Genomic DNA, 19,306 nt, shown 5'->3' on the forward strand with positions numbered 1-19,306 from the left:
TGATCATGTTAAATGATAGAATCTGATGTGTGGAGATTCTGATTTGATTGGTTCTAGATTGTGTCCAACACATCTGTAAATTGTTAAAGACCAACAGCTAATTATAATGATCCACCAGTATTGAGAACTACTGTCTAACCCCTTCATATTTGTTATTTAATTTGATTCTTACAGCAACTTCATAACATAATGCATGGGAGGAAAATAGCTATTTCTTTTACCCATCTTAGTTTCTCTGGCTGGGGCTCTGAAAACTTCATAGACAAAAGAAGTCACAAGAAAAAGCAAGCAGAACTTTATTAGTTTGTTCATGGCTATTGGTTGTTATTTATTCCCATACTTTTTTTCTTTTCCTAAAGGTATTTCAGCTACATGGAACTCTTGTATCTATTATCAGAACAATCCTGTAAGTCAAAAACTCAAGATAACATTGGCTATTGTACGGACTTCTTTGAGAGCTTTGATTTTCTATCTTGACAGGGCAGGCAATGTACATAATCACTGAAAATGGTAAAAATTTATTACTCATAATATGCTTTTTATTTTTAAAACAAGTCATGTGGTGGAGAACATCTATGAATGTAATGAAGAAAATCAATGTGGAAAAACTTTCAGCCAAATTTCACATCTTAATATACTGAAGAGAACTATTGATGTAAAATCCTATGAATGCTGTGAATGTAAACAGGTTTTCACGGATTGTCTATCCCTTAAGAATCACATCAAGTCTCACACAGGAAACAAACTCTATCAGTGTAAAGAATGCGGGAAAGCATTATACTTTCTCGCTTGTTTTAAGAAGCATGTGAAAACTCCCACTGAAGAGAAACCCTATGAATGTAAGGAATGTACCAAATCCTTCAGTTGTTCTTCATTCTTTAGGGCGCATATGAAGATTCACTCTGGAAAGAAAACATGAAAGTAAGGAATGTGGGACAACCTTCAGCTATTCTTCATCCCTCACAGAACACAAAAGAATTCATAGTGGAGATAAGCCTTATGAATGTAAGGAGTGTGGGAAGGCCTTCAGCTGTTCCTCTTCACTCTCCAAACACCAAAGAATTCATAGTGGAGATAAGCCATATGAATGTAAGGAGTGTTGGAAAGCCTTCAGTTCTTCCTCTCACCTTATAATACATATACGAATTCATACTGGAGAGAAGCCTTACGAATGCAAAGAGTGTGGGAAGGCCTTCAGTGAGTCCTCAAAACTCACCATCCATGTCAGAACACATACGGAGAGAAACCCTATTAATGTAAGGAATGCGGGAAAGCATACAACTGTCCCTCCTCCTTAAGTATCCATGTGAGGAAACATATTGGAGAGAAGCCATATGAATGTCTGGAATGTGGAAAAGCCTTCTATCTTCCCACTTCCCTTAATATGCATGTGAAAAATCAAAGTAGGGAGAAACCCTATGAATGTAAAGAATGCAGAAAAGCCTTCAGTTGTCCCTTGTCCTTCAGCGTACATGTGAGAGATCACACTGGAAAGATACAGTATGAATGTAAGGAATGCGGGAAGGCCTTCAGTTGCTCCTCCTCCCTCACTGAACACCTAAGAACTCACAGTGGAGAGAAGCCTTATGAATGTAAGGAATGTGGCAAAGCCTTTATTAGTTCCTTCCACCTTAGTGTACATGTAAGTCCACCCTTAAAATGGGCCGCTGGCTCATTGATTTTCAGTGCTTTTTTTCTAATATATTTAAGGTGATATATTTCCCTCTAATACCTTTTCAGCTCTAGCCATATATGGTTAATTATGAGGTACTTGTTTTGGTTCAGATAATAAGTGTAATTCCCAGAACAGTGGACACTTTTGGACCTATTGGGAAAGTACAGTTTTTCATATGTAGGCAGGAGTAGTCTTTTTGTTCCTATTTAACTCATTGTTTCATAGGTGTGTAGTCTTTGTAGTGCTGACATTTTGCTATTTGTAATTTCTTTAGTAGTTGGTGATTTCATTTCATTTAGTAGTTGGTAATTTCATCTGCCAGATAGCAGATACTGCAAACTGCCTAATATTTTTTCCCCTTTCTTACTAAGAGGACCTCCCTGGGATTATCGGTTTTTTGTTCTTTGTACTTTCTCATGGCTAGTAAGTGGGATGAATGTTTCCCTGAGTTTAAAAAGAGGCCTTGTGATGGGAGAGGTAGAAGTAAAGTTGGTTGGCCTGGTTTGTGTGTTAATTTGAATGTGGGACACTGCATTTTCCAGGATCATTTCCTTATCCAATCCCAGTTAGTTTTGTCTAAAACAATAGTTTGCAAAGGGATTAGAAGGCAGAGGAAAGGAAGCCATTCTTAGTTTAGTGGGGTCATGAGATAGGTAGAAAGATGCTTAGGGGCCTGTGGGCTCCAGTCTCCAGCTTGTTTTCCTGATTATTAGACCCACCAGTCAATACTGGTTGAAAACAGCACAGTAAGTGCTTGACTTCAGTTCCCCCAGAGGCAGCAACTGTACAGGCATATCCTTGAGTTTCTCCATCACAGCCATACACAGCTTCTTAGATTTTCTGGCAAGTTCTAACACTGTCATTTGGTATTATCATCTCTTTGTCAAATCAAGTGACTCTGTAGAGTTGACCCCAGTTTGGGCCAGGATTGTTGTCCTCTACATAGTACAGTCTCATAATGTCACTCTGCTCAAGGGAAAGACATCTGTGCAAATGTACTGTGATCTCAAAAGCAGAAGGAGCTATGAATACTGAGAGAAGTTAGGTATCATTGAGGTAAGCATCAGACAGGTGTCATCCTGTTTCAGTGGGGAAATATTTATATTTGACACCATCAAACAAGATTTGACTACTTTTTCATGTAAGATGAAAGTTAGTTGGTTTGTGCTGCTTCAGGTATATTTAGCTGCACTTTGTTTCTTTCTGTTATATTTTCTCTTTTTGTCTAAAAATACACTTTTGCCACTTTCCCTTAATCACTTTTTTCAGTTTTATTAAGGCATACATATACTATGCATGTGTACAGTATGCATGCAACATGCATGAAGTACACTAATTGTTATAGTGTGCAACTCGATGGAATGTCACATATATACAGACCCTTATAAGTACTTTTCCAGGACTCCAGGAAGTTCATTCATCTGCTTTCTCAAGAACTGTGGCATAGAAGCAACCACAACTTTGGCTTTTGTTACAATATTGTTTGCTTATTCTTTATTTGCATACAGATATCAAAATACAGTCTGTACAGTTAATCTGTTTCCTTTCTTTCTCACAATACATAAAGTCTGGTTTGCCTTTTAATTCCTCTTTCAACAGACTTAACACTTATTTCTCTTGGTATCTGTTTTGTATGTAGGAAGGAGATGACTGAATCATAGGGGAGACTTTGTTTAGTTTGGTAAGTATTCCAGTTTTTCAAAAAAGTTAATTCCACCTATAATCCCAAAAGCAATGCATGAAATTTCCAGTTGTTCCACATACCTGGCTGGCACCTAATTATAGCCATTGAACAGAGGATATGGTAATATCTCATTATGGGTTTTAATTTGCATTTACCTGATACATAATGATGTATTGGCTCACCTTTGTCCAATATTATTGAGATCATAATTACATTCGTTTATGGGGTTACTGTCATGAGGGGACCAAATATATGTAAAAAGCTTGGGAAGTGTTTAGCACAGTAAAGCATCAATAAGTAAAGGTTGTGGTTATAATAATAGGGAAAAGGAAAATACTCACTTCTAGAGATGTTAAAATGGCATTTTGGTAAATTAAAACCCACCCAGAGTGAAAATCTTAGTAGAACAGGAATATAAACAACAAAATAAGTATACTAACAACTAGTATCAGGTTAAATGGTAGAACCTTGGAATCATTTTCATCATAGCAATTGAAGATACTCAAATGTCCATTTTATCACTGTTACATAATGCATAATGTTCAAGGGGAGGTAGCCTGTGCTTTTGGACAGAAATACCAATAAGGAAAAAGACCACAATGATAAATTTCAGATAATATAATTGTACTCAAGAAAGACATCTAGAAATACTCTTAGAACAAAGAGTGTTAGAAAATGGCAATATACAATTTGTTTTCTAATATGTCAGTATAAATCAGCAACAAATGAAACCAATGACAGGGAAAAACAAGTGAGAATGTTTGATATCTTGATCTGGGTGATAGTTACATGAGTGTATACACACATTAAAATCCATTGAGCTGTACACTTAAGATTTGTGCACTTTATTGTATGTATCCCAAAGAAAAATATGAAAAAATAATTAAAGTAGGAAGCTCTCCTTGCAGACATCAAAATGTTCAAATACAGGAATATTTTCAGGTTCTAGTATGTAAATGTTAACAGTAAAGATTCCCTGTCCCGACCCACAGGACTATCAACGGGGGTCGACGACCTGGAGGAGAGAATGAAGGGGCAAGAGACACAAAGAGCGGACAGCAAGACAGGATGTCTGATCAAGCTGACCAATTTTATTTTTCTCAGGCTCAATTTATATAGGTTGTGATGAAAATATATGTAAAGAGGTGATTGGTCTTCGGTTGGCGCCGGCAGGAACATGTAGAGAGGTGATTGGGCTTCAGGTGGCGCCGGTGGGAGCGGAGGACCCGGAAGAGAAGCAGGAAGTTCGCCATCTTGTGGGTGGGGGCCTTTGGGAGGGAGGTTTAAGGGTGGAGCTTTCCCCTGGGGCAGCGGGTGTTCTTGAGAAGCAGGAGTTTGGCAGAGTTAGAAGGCCAGTGGAAAGAACAGAGGAGGAAACATTGCTTAGCAATCTGACTGCAAGATCTATATTGATTTGGCTAGGAGAGCAACTCTGCCTTACTGCAGAAATGATTGCTGTTGTCTTAAGATTTACATAACTAGTATTGCTTAAAAGTCCATAGGCTCGCTCCCAGCAATTCCTGATATTTCATCAGTGTCATTTCAGTAAATCAAAAGTGCCATAGAATTTGCAAGTTAAAATAATCTAAGCTTTCCAGGAACAGCTTCTGTTTTGGACATGTGACTGGAGTAGACCAAGTACATGTGCCTCTGGGAAAGGGTAGGACTCAGAATTAATTGAGCAGGACCAAGGACATTGACTTTCCTCCCACAGTTCCTCAAAACTGCAAAGCCTTAAGGGAATAGAGCTCATGGACCAATTTAGCTAATTATGAGTACTGTGCATGGGGCTCCCAAGGCCACGCATAAATAACTGGCCTGCATCTCCAGTCTTTCAGGTTGACAGTCCCCGTGTCTCCTCCTCCCAGTGTAGTAATCTCCCTCAGGAGGCCAGCCTGAGTCTGTCTTCCTGCCAGTCCTCAGGACACAGCCACAGCCGTCACTGTGCCCCAGGCAGGAGAGGGACAGTAGATTGGCCTTCCATGGTCATGCAGTGGCAGAGTCACAGTGCAGCCCAGTGAGTGCCCAGGGAGACTGGGTGGAGGGGGCACTGGGGGAACATTGTTTCCTTATTGCCAGGAGAAGCAGGACATCTCAGATGGGAATGGACCACTGGTGGGACAACAGTGTGCAAAGTTTCACCTCTGAGCACTGTGAAGTTAATGTTCCTGGTTCTGGTGGGAGTCCAAGAACTCCTAGTAGAGTTCTGCTTTCCTCCAACCCTGGTTCTAGACCCCATAGGCATTACTCCCACTATAACAGGAAACAGATCTGTCTAAACTGTCCCCTAAGAACTCAGAAATCATGAAGTGAAGATGAGGATAAATCCAGAAAGCATAGCATCATGAGTCTTTCCTAAGGACATCCTGAGGAGCCAGGAGCTAGCCATTGTCTAGAGCTTGTTTCATTTTACCTGCATAATCGCACCCCACAAAAGAGGAATGCACATTATTGTCATTTTAAAGATGAACAAGGGAGCACAGCATTTAAATATATCTTGTCATGGGGTGAAATGCATGAATTAGAGTTTGAATCTAGCCACCCAAAATCCAGACACAGGGCACCAGCCACACTATTCTCTCCTGCCAACATAACATGTCGTTCAGCCTGCCAGGTCACTCCGGGCAGAGACCGCCCCGGTCACCGTGCTCTTCCCTTTGGAGGTTCCCAGTGGGCCTCAGCAGAGATGAATGGATCCCCTTGCTTCATCAGCCACAGGAAGGACAGCGGAGATGAAGGCCAGGGTCAGAGAAGGATCAGCAGATAATTATTTAAGGCAGATCTCTCTCTCGCCACTGCTGCCATCTTCCTTAAAGTGTCTTCTTCCTCCTTCAGTTGTACTGTAGCCCTTCTCAGTCAGGGTGCTGGGTTCCATTCTTAGGAGTCCAAACTCAGATAAATGTTTTAACTTAACTAAATTTTGTTAAGACCTCTGGACGTCTGTGTTAAGCCTTGTGAAGGGCAGGGAAACAGTGTGAAGAGGAGCTTAGCATATGGGCATCAGACACTCACAAATTGTGTTAATTCTGTCTGCTCTATTTCTTACCTCTTGTGTGATATGGGGCCAGTTCTTAGCATCTCTGTGTACATAGAAAGGGCAGAACAAATTTCAGATATTATTATTATTATTATTATTATTATTATTATTAACAGTCTAGCTTCATGCTGTTTGATTAAAATATCCTGTGATCTGAAGGTATGGATTTGTCTGACAGGACATTTAATTTTGCCCTTATACAAGTATATCCTTTCCAGAATATCCCATAAGACAAGACAAGGTACAGCAGGACTGGTGTGTCTCAACGGCATGAACTTTCTATGAGCCTATTGTTTTCCTTTTATAAAGTATATGTCACTATATATTCAAATATTCATCATTCAATATATTCAATTATCAAAAACTTGTGGAGATTTTAATCAATGAAAATTTTAAAGGTGGGAGAAATAGAAAGGGAAGACAAATTTGCCATCAATGACTGAGACACATACAGGATGATATCACATTCATGATATCAAGTCATGCCATGCTCTACTTCCCTGGTATGAGAAACGCTTTGACCTCTCTGCCATGTAACTAAATAAAAGCCATTAAGTATTTCTTGAGGTTAAATTTATCAGTAACCTACTGCTGCAATAGTAATTAATTCTGATTAAAATTCCATAACAATACTAAGTGCCAAATTTCAGGGATATTATTCTTCCCATTTCTAGGTAAGAAATGCCATCAGATACTGGCTGAGATATTTACACGCACTCCAAATTTAGTGAAAGATGTGGGACTCAGACTACCTTTGTCCCAGATGGTTTCTCTTCTTGGGGCTTACTGAAGTCACCTGAGAATTAGGGAATGGAAAAAGGGGTTTCCTGGGGTCTCTCTGGCATGACTATTGTGGCTCATAGGGTTTCCAAGAATACTAATATTTTTTCCACCTCACTTTGGAAATATGAGATATACAAATATTATTTCCTCTACAAGTTTAGAATTTCATTTGAGCCATCACAGAATAACGATTACTAGACAGACTTCAGGGATGTACCTGATTCTATATTTCAGCAGTAAGAATAGGTAGTTGATTGTATCTGATATTTAAATGGGAAAATTATGCAGGCAACGAATAGTAGAATTAAATGTGCAGTGATTTCAACAATGCAAAAACCTATACTTCATATTTATATCATACACATATTCTCACGTGTTATGTGAAGAGGTAAATGAATTTGCATAAAATTGTCATAATAAGGAAATAAGTTTTCAGGAAGACAGTTGAGACCTTCCCTAGTTGTAAAACCTCAACTGTATATAAGAGTATTCATTTGATGAAGAAACAATACTTCACAAATTTTAGAATTAGAAATGCATTTAAACAATTCTATCAATCTTAACACCACAGAAACATTGGCAAGAGAATATACCTGTAAAATTCTAGACCCCGGTTTGCCTTTGAGAGACACATATATATAGGGGAAAGAGATCATGGAGGGGGTGCAAGAAACCCGAAATTTTATTGGTAATATTTTAAATCTCTATAGAATAAGCTCTGAAGCACATTTTACTGAATGTTCACATTTTTAATGTTTAATATGGTGATTGGGTTTTACTGATACTACTAATAAATAGTATTAATGGAGGATTTACTAAGTGTTGGTATTCAAAGGCAGTGCTTCTCAGCTCTCACTGTACATTAGAATTATGAACAGATTCACATACAGAGATTCTACTGTAACTGGTCTTAGGCTGCAGCCAGCACCTCAGTATATTTTAAAAGATCCACAGTTAATTATAATGGTCAATTGGGAGTGACAATCAGTGGTCTAAGCACTTTATATTTATTATTTCCTTTCATTTCTCAAAATGACCCTATAACCTGGGTTCTATTCATACCTCCATGTACAATTCAGGCTTTTGTTATCTTATTCTCTGAATTACACATTTTTTTGCACTTTTTTCAAATTAAATCATGTTGTTACCTACCAGGGTGAACTATGACCCGAGTTGCCTACAATTGAGAATTGTAGACCCCATGGTCAGGAAGGACTGACATTGAAGTTCTCAGTCTTGTTTAAGAAGGCTGGGTTTCAGTCAGCTTTGGGACATGCCTTGGCTGTAAAACCTCAACTGTAAATAAGAGTGCTGATTTCATGAGGAAACAATGCTTCACAAATTTTAGAATTAGAAATGTATTGAAATATATTTTTAAGGTATCATTGATATACAATCTAATGAAGGCTTCCCATGAGCAACATTCTGGTTTCAATGTTCACCCATGTTATCAAGTCCCCCCCACCGCACTGTAATCAGTGTTCATCAGCATAGTAAGATGCTATAGAGACATTACTGACTTCTCTGTGCTGTACTGCCTTCCCCATGACCCACCTATATAGTGAGTGCTAATTATAATGCCCCTCAATCCCTTCCTCCTTCCTTCCCTACCTAATCTCCCCAACCCCTTCCATTTGGGAACCGCTTGTCCCTTCTTGGAGTCTGTGAGTCGGCTGCTGCTTTGTTCCTTCAGTTTTGCTTGTTGCACTCCATAAATGAGTAAAATCTTTTGGTACTTGACTTTCTCCATCTGGCTTATTCACTAAGCATAATACCCTCTATCTCCATGCACATTGTTGCAAATGGTTGAATTTGTTTTCTTCTCATGACTTAATAATATTCCACTGTGTATATGTGCCATATCTTTATCCATTCATCTATTGATGGACACCTAGGTGCCTTCCATATCTTGGCTATTGTAAATAGTGCTGTAGTAAACAAAGGGTGCATATGAAACTGGGATCTTGTTTTCTTTGGGTAAATTCCTAAGACTGTAATTACTGGGTCAAACAGTATTTCTATTTTTCATTATTGGAGGAACCTCCATATTGCTTTCCACAATGGTTGAACTAATTTACATTCTCACCAGCAGTGTAGGAGGGTTCCCCTTTCTCCACATCCTCGCCAGCATTTGTTGTTTCTTGTCTTTTGGATGTTGAGCATCCTAACTGGTGTGAGGTGATATCTCATTGTATTTTTAATTTGCATTTCCTGATAATTAGTGATGTGGAGCATCTTGATGTATCTGTTAGTCAACTGAATTTCTTCTTTGGAGAAGTGTCTGTTCAGATTTTCTGCCCATTTTTAATCGGGTTATTTGTTTTTGGGTGTTGAAGCATGTGAGCTCTTTATATATTTTGGATGTTAATCCCTTGTCAGATAAGTCATTTACTAATATATTCTCCCATACTGCAGGATGCCTTTTTGCTCTGCTGATGGTGTCCTTTGCTGTACAGAAGCTTTTTAGTTTGAAGTAGTCCCACTTGTACATTTTTTATTTTCTTTCCCTTCCCCCAAGGAGATGTATTCAGGAAAATGTTGCTCATGTTTATATTCAAGAGATTTTTATCTATGTTTTTTTCTACGAGTTTTATGGTTTCATGACTTTCATTCAGGTCTTTGATTCATTTTTAGTTTACTTTTGTGTATGGGGTTTGACAATAGTCCAGTTTCATTTTCTTGCATGTAGCTGTCCAGTTTTGCCAACACCAGTTGTTGAAGAGGCTGCCATTTCCTCATTGTATGTCCATGGCTCCTTTATTGTATATTAATTGGCCATGTATATGTGGGTTTATATCTGAGCTCTCTATTCTGTTCCATTGATCTATGGGTCTGTCCTTGTGCCAGTACCAAACTGCTTTCATACTATGATTTTGTAGTACAGTTTGAAGTTGGGAAGCATAATCCTGCCAGCTTTACTCTTCCTTCTCAGGATTGCTTTGGCTATTTAGTGTCTTTTGTGGTTCCATATGAATTTTAAAACTATTTGTTCTAGTTTGTTGAAGAATGCTGTTGGTATTTTGATCGGGATTGCATTGAATCTGTAGATTGCTTTAGGCAGGGTTGCCATTTTGACTACATTAATTCTTCTTATGCATGAGCATGAAATGTATTTGCATTTTTGGTGCCTTCTTTAATTTCATGGGTGTTTTGCAGTGTTCAGGGTATAGGTCTTTCATGTCCTTGGGTAGGTTTATTCCTAGGTATTTTTTTCTTTGTGATGCAATTGTAAAGGGAGTTGTTTTTCTGATTTCTCTTTCTGCTAGTTCATTGTTAGTGTATAATAATGCAACAGGTTTCTGTGTATTAATTTTGTATCCTGCAACTTTGCTGAATACAGTTATTAGTTCAAGTTGTTTTTGGGTGGATTGTGGATTTTTTAGGGCTTTTTATATATAATATCATGTCATTTGCAAACAGTGACAGTTTACCTTCTTTCTTACCAATCTGGATGCCTTTTAATTCTTTGGCTTGTCTTATTGCTATGGCCAGGACTTCCAGTACTATATATTCAGTAAAAGGGGTGAGAGTGGGCATCCTTGTTCCTGATCATAGATGACAAGCCTTCAGCTTTTCACTATTAAATATGATGTTGGTTGTGGGTTTGTTTTATATGGCCTTTATTATGTTGAGTTGCTTGCCCTCAACAGCAATTTCATTGAGAGTTTTTAATCATGAATGGATGGTGAATTTTGTGAAATGCTTTTACAGGATCTATTGAGATGATCATGTGATTTTTGTTCTTTGTGTTGATGTGGTTTATGATGTTGATTGATTTTTTAATGGTATACCATCCTTGCATCCCTGGAATAAATCCAACTTGATCATGATCTTTTCAATGTATTTTTCCTTTGTATGTGACTTTTTTTTCTCTGGCTGCTTTCAGTTCTCTCTCCTTGTCCTTGATCTTTGCCCTTTTAATTATTATGTGTCTTTTTGTTGTCCTCCCTGGGTCCCTTGTGTTGGGAGATCTCTGCAATTCCAAGACCTGAGAGACAGACCATTTCCTACCCCAGTTTGGGGAATTTTTCAGGAATTATTTCCTCAAAGACACTTTCTATCCCTTTTTGTCTCTTCTTCTTCTTCTGGTACCCCTATAATGTGAATATTGTTCCATTTGTATTGGTCGGACAGTTCTCTCAGTATTCTTTCATTCCTAGATGTCCTTTTTTCTCTCTGTGCCTTGGCTTCTTTGTTTTCTCTCATTTCTATTTCACTTACCATCTCCTCTACCTCATCTAATCTACTTTTAAATCGCTCCATTGTATGTTTCATTTCAGATATTGTACTTTTCAAAGTTTCTATCTTTCTTGAAGTTCTCCTGAGATCTTGAATATTTTTCTGTTCCTCTGTGAGCATGTTTATGATTTTTATTTAGAAATAATTATCAAGAATATTGGTGATTTCAGTTTCCCTTGGCCCTCTTTGTGCTGTCTTCTGCTGTTGTTTTGTTTGTATGAAATTTTTTTGACATTTCATTTTTCTGGTAATTCTTACAGAACAAAAACTTTGTGTAAGCAGTGCAATCTAATGCCTAGTAGCTCTAATCTCTGGAGCTACAGGCACCTGGAGCAATAGTGTGGGTTACAGGCTAGTGGCACTGGTTAAAGAGCTCTTTCCTGTTTCCTGGCTGCAGTTCCTGTGGGCTGAGCACACAGGGAGAAGCCTCTGCATTTCACCCCTGTAGATGCTGTAGGCAACATCACCCACAAGCTGTCCTGGAACAATGTTTGGAGGCGCAGGTGTGTGGACCGGTGCCTGACAAGAGGAAGGAGTGGCAGACTGCATATTGCAGTGGGGGTCCTCACGGCTGTATTTCCAGCTAGGGGATGGAGCATCTGAAGCTTCTGAAAGTCTCAACCTGTTGGACTTAGTGGGCCAGGACAATTTTGTCACCCTGTCCTTTCTCCTGAGCAGCAAGCTCTGTGCAATCTTTTCCCCTTTAGCACCCCTCTCACTGTTGGGAAATCTTTCAAAGTGCCTGTGTTTCTTTTCTTCTGGAGCAGCAGGTTGTGGGTACCTGTTCTCTACAAGCAACTGGAATCTCAGTCTCTCCATGTATTCTGCCTGTCTTTGCTTTCCAACCCCACTAGTCTCTGGAGCACCATGTAATGTGGGTTGGTGCTCCAGGAGCAGATCTCCAGGGATGGGTGTTCAGCAGTCCTGGTCTTCTACTCCCTCCCCAGCCCATTTCTTTTCCTCCTGCCTGTGAGCTGGGGTGGGGGAGGGCTTGGGTCCTTCCAGAGCATGGCTTGGTTACTTAACTTTTCCCACGAGCTCTTCTCTGTTCCCCAGATGTAGGCAGTCTGTTCTGCATTCTTTGGGTAGCTTTTTCAGGATTAGTTGTATTTGCTGTACTTTTGTCTTAGATGTGGTTTTGTGAAGAGGTTTCTGCCTCATTTCTTATGCCACCACCTTTTCCCCTTGCCTCTCATATTTAAATATTTTTATCAATGCACTATATAGTGGAGATTTAAAGAATGTAGAAAGCAGCCTCAAGCACAAAGGCTGTCCTTGACATGCTATAGAGTTGATACAAATAGTGCTGTATACAAAACTTCATATTAGAATTAATGTTTACAAAAACTCTTAAACACAACTCACATAGGTGGGTGAGCACTTACTTCCACTGAGGACGGATATCAGAAAACCAAACCATAATGAAAGTCCATCAAGATAACTGTCATATCAAATTTCTAACCGATTAAACACAACTTGACTTTCATTTAGAATTCAGGTAATATTACAGAGTGTTTATAAATGCTCCACATTAAGGGAATGTCTTGTAATGCAGTTGTGTAAGTTAAAGTATATTTCATTGTTTCCTAATGTCTTTTAATTGGAGTGAATTTTTTTAACAGAGAATATTTTTATCCCATCTATTTTCTTCAAAGGAGGGGCAGATATGTAACTGCAGTTATGAATTTTCAACTCTAAATCAGTTTGCTCCTCTGTCACTCTTTAGCTCATTGTCTCTAAAGTGGGTAGAAACAGGTAAATAGACAAGAAATCAATGAGGCAAGAGATCTAAAAGGAAATGAGTTGGCCACCAGTGCCAAATATTGCTCAAGGTCCTGCAGTGTATGATCTTCAGGGGTTGAAGTCTTTACTTTGATTTGCTTGAATTCAAAATGTAGATGGAGTGCTGGCTTCCTGTGTGCTTGTTTCATTTATTCCCAGCCTTTTTTCCTTTCTAGGAGGTGTCTCAGCTACGTGGGAACAAAGAATCTAACACATGTCACAGAATTCCTCCTCCTGGGCCTCTTAGATGATCCGGAACTGCAGCCCCTCTTCTTTGGCCTCTTCCTGTTCATGTACCTGGTCACCGTCCTGGGGAACCTGCTCATCATCCTGGCCATCAGCTCTGACCCGCACCTCCACACCCCCATGTACTTCTTCCTCTGCAACCTGTCCTTGGCTGACATTGGTCTCACCTCCATCACGGTCCCCAAGATGATACTGGACAATCAGACTCATAGCAGAGACATCTCCTACACAGGCTGCCTGACTCAGATGTCTATTTGTGTTGTTTTTGCATGTATGGACAACATACTCCTGACAGTGGTGGCCTATGACCGATTTGTGGCCATCTGTCACCCCCTGCACTACCCAGTGATTATGAATCCCCGTCTCTGCGGCCTGCTAGTTTTGGCATCATTTTTCATCAGCCTTCTGGACTCCCATTTGCACAGTCTGCTGGTGGTACAACTCACCTTCTTCATAGATGTGGAACTGCCTACTTTCTTCTGTGGCCCTTCTCAGCTATTCAACATCGCTTGCTTTAAAATTCCCCACCAGGGCCATATTAATGTTTTTTACTGGGGCCATTTTTGGTGGTGTTCCGGTGTCAGGGATCCTTCTCTCTTACTATAAAATCGTTTCCTCCATTCTGAGAGTCCCCTCAGCAGGTGGGAAGTCCAAAGCCTTCTCCACCTGTGGCTCTCACTTGTTAGTTTTTGCTTGTTTTATAGCTCGGGTCTTGGGGTGTACCTCAGTTCAGATGCATCACGTGCCCACAGGAAGCGTGTGGTGGCCTCGTTGATGTACACAGTGGTCACCCCCATGCTGAACCCCTTCATCTATGGCCTTAGGAACAGGGACATGAAGGGCGCCCTGCAGAGGCTCCTCAGAGGAGAAGCCAAATCTCAATGCCTGTGCCTCCTTTCTCAGCGTACGGGTTGAAAAATTCAGTAAAAACAGATAGTTGGAGGATGAAATTGGCCCGTTTGGTTCCATGATTTTTGTGGTTCTTGTGCCTGTCAATACGCTCAGTGTTTCCTATCTGAATATTGATTGTTTGATCCATTATCAGCGGGATTGTGGCAGCTTTGTGGGAACCTATCCTCATACAATCAGTTCATGATTAAATGATTGTACAGGAAAGGAGCATTTTTATTTTTCATCTATGACCCAGGCATTCTGGAGCAATGTACAACGTAGGTTTTTTTTAATAATTTCAATCCTGGACCCTTTCCAAAATTCACAGCTATTCATATCCAAACAACTTTTGAATGCATGTTATGAGAAAGATTGCCCATAACTGACTCTCATCTCTGGCTTTCTGTTACAATCATTGGTGAGCTTTAAAAGTATGGATGAATCCTCTTCACCATAGAGTATGATTTCACTTTATTTAAGTGTAACCTTTAGAATTTAAAAATGATCCCCATTGGCTGTCATGTATACTCAAGGCTGGAATTACTGATATAAGTACATGTTTGTTCAGTGACATCTAGTGTGTTTGAATTATTTCCTGGTCATGAGTAGGTGCTGAAGTCCTCAAAGTGATCTGACCTCACAAGAGGGAAGACAGCAAGGTCCTCCTGGCAACGGGCAATGATACTTTACCCAATATCCTTGATATTTCTCTACCTACCTTTTCCTTGTGTACCTTGCAACTGCATATCTGTGTTGGTAATAAGATACTGTCCCCATGTGTACTTTACTTCAGCAAAGGTAGCTACCTCCCTTCACTAGTAACACTACGGGGCTAAACTGGAAGATGCTCCTCCCTATTTGTTATACTGAGAAATCAGCCTGTGCCTCTGATGTGTATGCACTACACGGGTGCCCATCTTTCCTTTAGAGATGCTGCACGTAGTTTGTTCAGTGAGCTGGGGCTCTCTGAAAACATGTCTAATAAATAGTTTAATTTATTTGACCTTTGGCCGGTAACTAAACTGTCTATCGACTTCATGATGAGGAACTTTCATACTGGAGAAGGGAACACCCTTTAAAGTGGATAAAGCAATGCAGACCTAATAAGAAGAAGTATCCCTAATTGAAATTGACCAAACTAGGGTTTTGATTACTTTGTTTTTCATGAGGTGATATAAAAAGCTTTGGGTGTGATCTACTCTGGAAAAAATGGACAGGGCATACCTCCATTTCTGAAAACCAAGGAAACACACAAAACTTTTGGAATTTGCCAAGGTAATTGTGGTGGCTCATTTAATGTTTCCATTTGGCCCGACATTGGTGCTCAGATATTTGGCCAATTATTCTGGATGTTTCTGTGAAAGTGTTTTATGGCTGAGATTAGCATTTAGATTAATGCAGTTGGAGTAAAGCTGAGAACCTCTATAATAGGGGTGGGTCTTAGCCAATCAGTTAAAGGCCTTCATAGAAAAAAACTGATATGGTAGAGGAAGAAACCCTGCCAGCAGACTGCCTCATGATTGAATTAGAATGCCTCACTGTTTCCAGCCTGCTGGTCTACCCTGTAAAATTTGGAGTGGCTAAATCTCCACAACCCTGTTTACTAATTTCTTAAATCTCTCTTCTATTATACATATATATATGTATGTATGTATGTATGTATGTATGTATGTATGTATGTATGTATATATATATATTTCTCTGGAGAACCTAATTCAACAAGGTTTCCTTTGACATCTCATTTTGTATTCTCCCCAGAGGTAAAACTCTCTTTTTTCATTCTTTAAACTTTGAAATTCATAATGAATGCTACTAATATAAACACAATGCATGGGGAAAAGCCTAGATGGAAATATGCCAAACAAGTCCACAGTAGCTATCTAGAATGTTGCTATTAACTTTGTTCTAAGGGAGGCATCACAGATAAAAGGAAGAGTATGGGATTTAAAGACACACTCCATCTAGATCTCAGCAAAACTTTGGTACCTGTGGCACCTCAGTGCACTTCAGATTCCTCATTAGTGAACAGGCACTCTCTGGGATGGAGGACACATCTGCAAACTGTAAGTCTGCTAATTGGTTAATCTCCAAAATATATAAGGAACTCCCATGAATCAGTAGTAAAAAAAACCTAATAACCTGGTTAATGATCATGCTAAGGATGGAAGTACATATTACTCTAAAGAATGTATACACATGGCTAACAGGTATATGAAAAAGTACTCATTATCATTATTTATCAGGGAAATCAAATCAAAACCACCCTGAGATATCACTTCACACCTGTCAGTATGGTTATTATAAAAAAGAAAGACCACAATTGTTGGCAAGAGTGTTGAGAGATTGGAACCCTTGTACAATGTAAGTGCAAATTATTTATTTATTATATATTATTTATTTTGCTATCATTTATATACATTTATATGAGCAACATTGTGGTTACTAGATTCCCCTCATTATCAAGTTCTTACCACATACACAAATACAGTCACTGTCCATCAGTGTAGTAAGATGCTATAGAATCACTACTTGTCTTTTCTGTGCTGCACTGCCTTCCCCATATTCCCCCACTACATTATGTGTGTTAATCATAATGCCTTAATTCCCCTTCTCCCTCCCTTCCCAACCCCTTCACCCCCAGTCCCTTTCGCTTTGGTAACTGTTAGTCCATTCTTGGGTTCTGTGAGTCTGCTGCAGTTTTGTCCCTTCAGTTTTTGCTTTGTTCTTAAGCTCCACAGATGAGTGAGATCATTTGGTACTTGTCTTTCTCCACGTCGCTTATTTCACTGAGCATAATACTCTCTAGCTCCATCCATGTTGCAAATGGGAGAATTTGTTTTCTTCTTACAGTTGAATAATATTCCATTGTGTATATGTACCACATCTTCTTTATCCATTCATCTACTTACTGATGGACATTTAGGTTGCTTCCATTTCCTGGCTATTATAAATAGTGCTGTGATAAACATAGGGGTGCATATGTCTTTTTGAGACTGGCTCCTGCATTCTTAGGGTAAATTCCTAAGAGTGGAATTCCTGGGTCAAATGGTATTTCTATTTTAAGCATTTTGAGGAACCTCCATATTCCTCTCCACAATGGTTGAACTAATTTACATTCCCACCAGCAGTGTAGGAGGGTTCCCCTTTCTCCACATCCTCACCAACATTTGTTGTTCCTATTGTTTTCTAAGTTGGCCATCCTAACCGGTGTGAGGTGATATCTCATTGCAGTTTTAATTTGCATTTCCCTGATAATTAGTGATGTGGAGTATCTTTTCATGTGCCTGTTGTCCATCTGAATTTCTTCTTTGGAGAATTGTCTGTTCATATCTTCTGCCAGATCATATATGTGGAATCAAGGTTTAGCCATGTTTGAATAGGGGTTATTTGCTTCTTGGGTGTAGAGGCATATGAGTTCTTTATATATTTTGGATGGTAACCCCTTTTCAGATACGTCATTTGCAAATATATTCTCCCATACTGTAGGATGTCTTTTTGTTCTGCTGATGGTGTCCTTGGCTGTACAGTAGTTTTTTAGCATGATGTAGCCCCAGTTGTTCATTTTTTATTTTGTTACTCTTGCCCGAAGAGGTGCGTTCAGGAAAAAGTTGCTCATGTTTATATTCAAGAGATTTTTGCCTATGTTTTCTTCTAAGAGTTTTATCATTTCATAACTTATATTCAGGTCTTTGAAAGTGTAAATTTAAAAAAATGTGGTAGCCACTATGCAAAACAGTGGGGAGCTTCCTTAGAAAATTAAAACTAGACCTCCATTGTATTCGGCATCCCACTTCTTGGTATATACACAAGAGAGTCGAAATCAAGATCTCAAAGAGATTTTTGCATTCCTGCGTTTATTGCAGTAGTAGTCACAATAGCCAAGAACTGGGAACAGCCTAAATGCTGCATGTCCATTGACAGATGAATAAATCAACTGTGATTACATATTATAATTTCTCCTGATTCAAAAAAGGTGATTCTTCATTTGCAACAAGATGAGTAAACCCTGAAGACATTGTGCTCAGTGAAATAAGCCAACCCCAGAGAGACTAATACTGCGATTCCACATATATGATTGTACCTAAAATAGTCAAATTCATGGAATCGTAGGGTGGAATGCTGGCTGCCAAGGGCTGGCAGAAGAGGAGATGGAGAGTTACCAATCAAATAGTATAAAGTTTCAGTAAAGGGAGGTAAATAAACTCTAGAGATCAGCTTCACAACATTATGCCTACAGTCAATGATAATTTATTGCCAAGTCTTGTTAAAAGAGTCTATCTATTCGTTCACCATGTAAGAACTTGTTCGTTATGCTTCAGAAGATTGGAGACTGACGAGAATTAGGCTTGAGATGGATTAATGATTGTACATTGAGCATTGACCCCCCTATACTGAATTTTATTGTTGTTAACAACCATTTGATCAATAAATATGAGAGATGCCCTCTCAAAAAAAAAAAAAAATTAAAAAAAAAAAAAAGAGTCTATCTTATGTTAAGCATTCTTTCCATGATAAAAATTTGTCCTTAGAGATAAAACTATGAAGTGGGAAAATGGAAATACTATTAGATTCTTGATACTCTACATGAATACCTAATTCCCCTTAAATTACTTGGTCATTTGAATACATTTGATGATGATAAACTCACATGTTAATGTATGTTAACTTAACTAATAGGTGTTAATTTTGTATTAAGAAGTATGAAACTTAAAAGTCAGTGTAGGGGAAATTAAAGTCCCCATGGCCGGTCGTCACTTGAACCTAAACTACTAATGATGTACTTCACCACTGCTCAGCTACTGCTTCCACACCTGTAGGCAATAAGTCATACTGACTGAGTCACCATAGAAAGAGGTCTGCTCAGTGCCCTGGCAAGATACAGAGGTGGAGAAGCATTTAAGACCTGCACACTGTTAAATGAAGGTTCTCAACCTATTGCCAGGAGAATAAAGCTGAGTAATAAATGCTT

At 39.1% G+C, this 19,306-nt stretch overlaps 1 pseudogene; it reads left to right on the forward strand.

The window, feature by feature from the left end:
* The first annotated feature begins 1,384 nt into the window (after positions 1-1,384).
* LOC108387957 (olfactory receptor 7E24-like) lies at positions 1,385-14,361 on the forward strand (annotated as a pseudogene).
* Positions 14,362-19,306: the final 4,945 nt, after the last annotated feature.

The sequence above is a fragment of the Manis javanica genome, chromosome 13 (assembly GCF_040802235.1).
Source record: "Manis javanica isolate MJ-LG chromosome 13, MJ_LKY, whole genome shotgun sequence".
NCBI classification, from domain to species: Eukaryota; Metazoa; Chordata; class Mammalia; order Pholidota; family Manidae; genus Manis; species Manis javanica.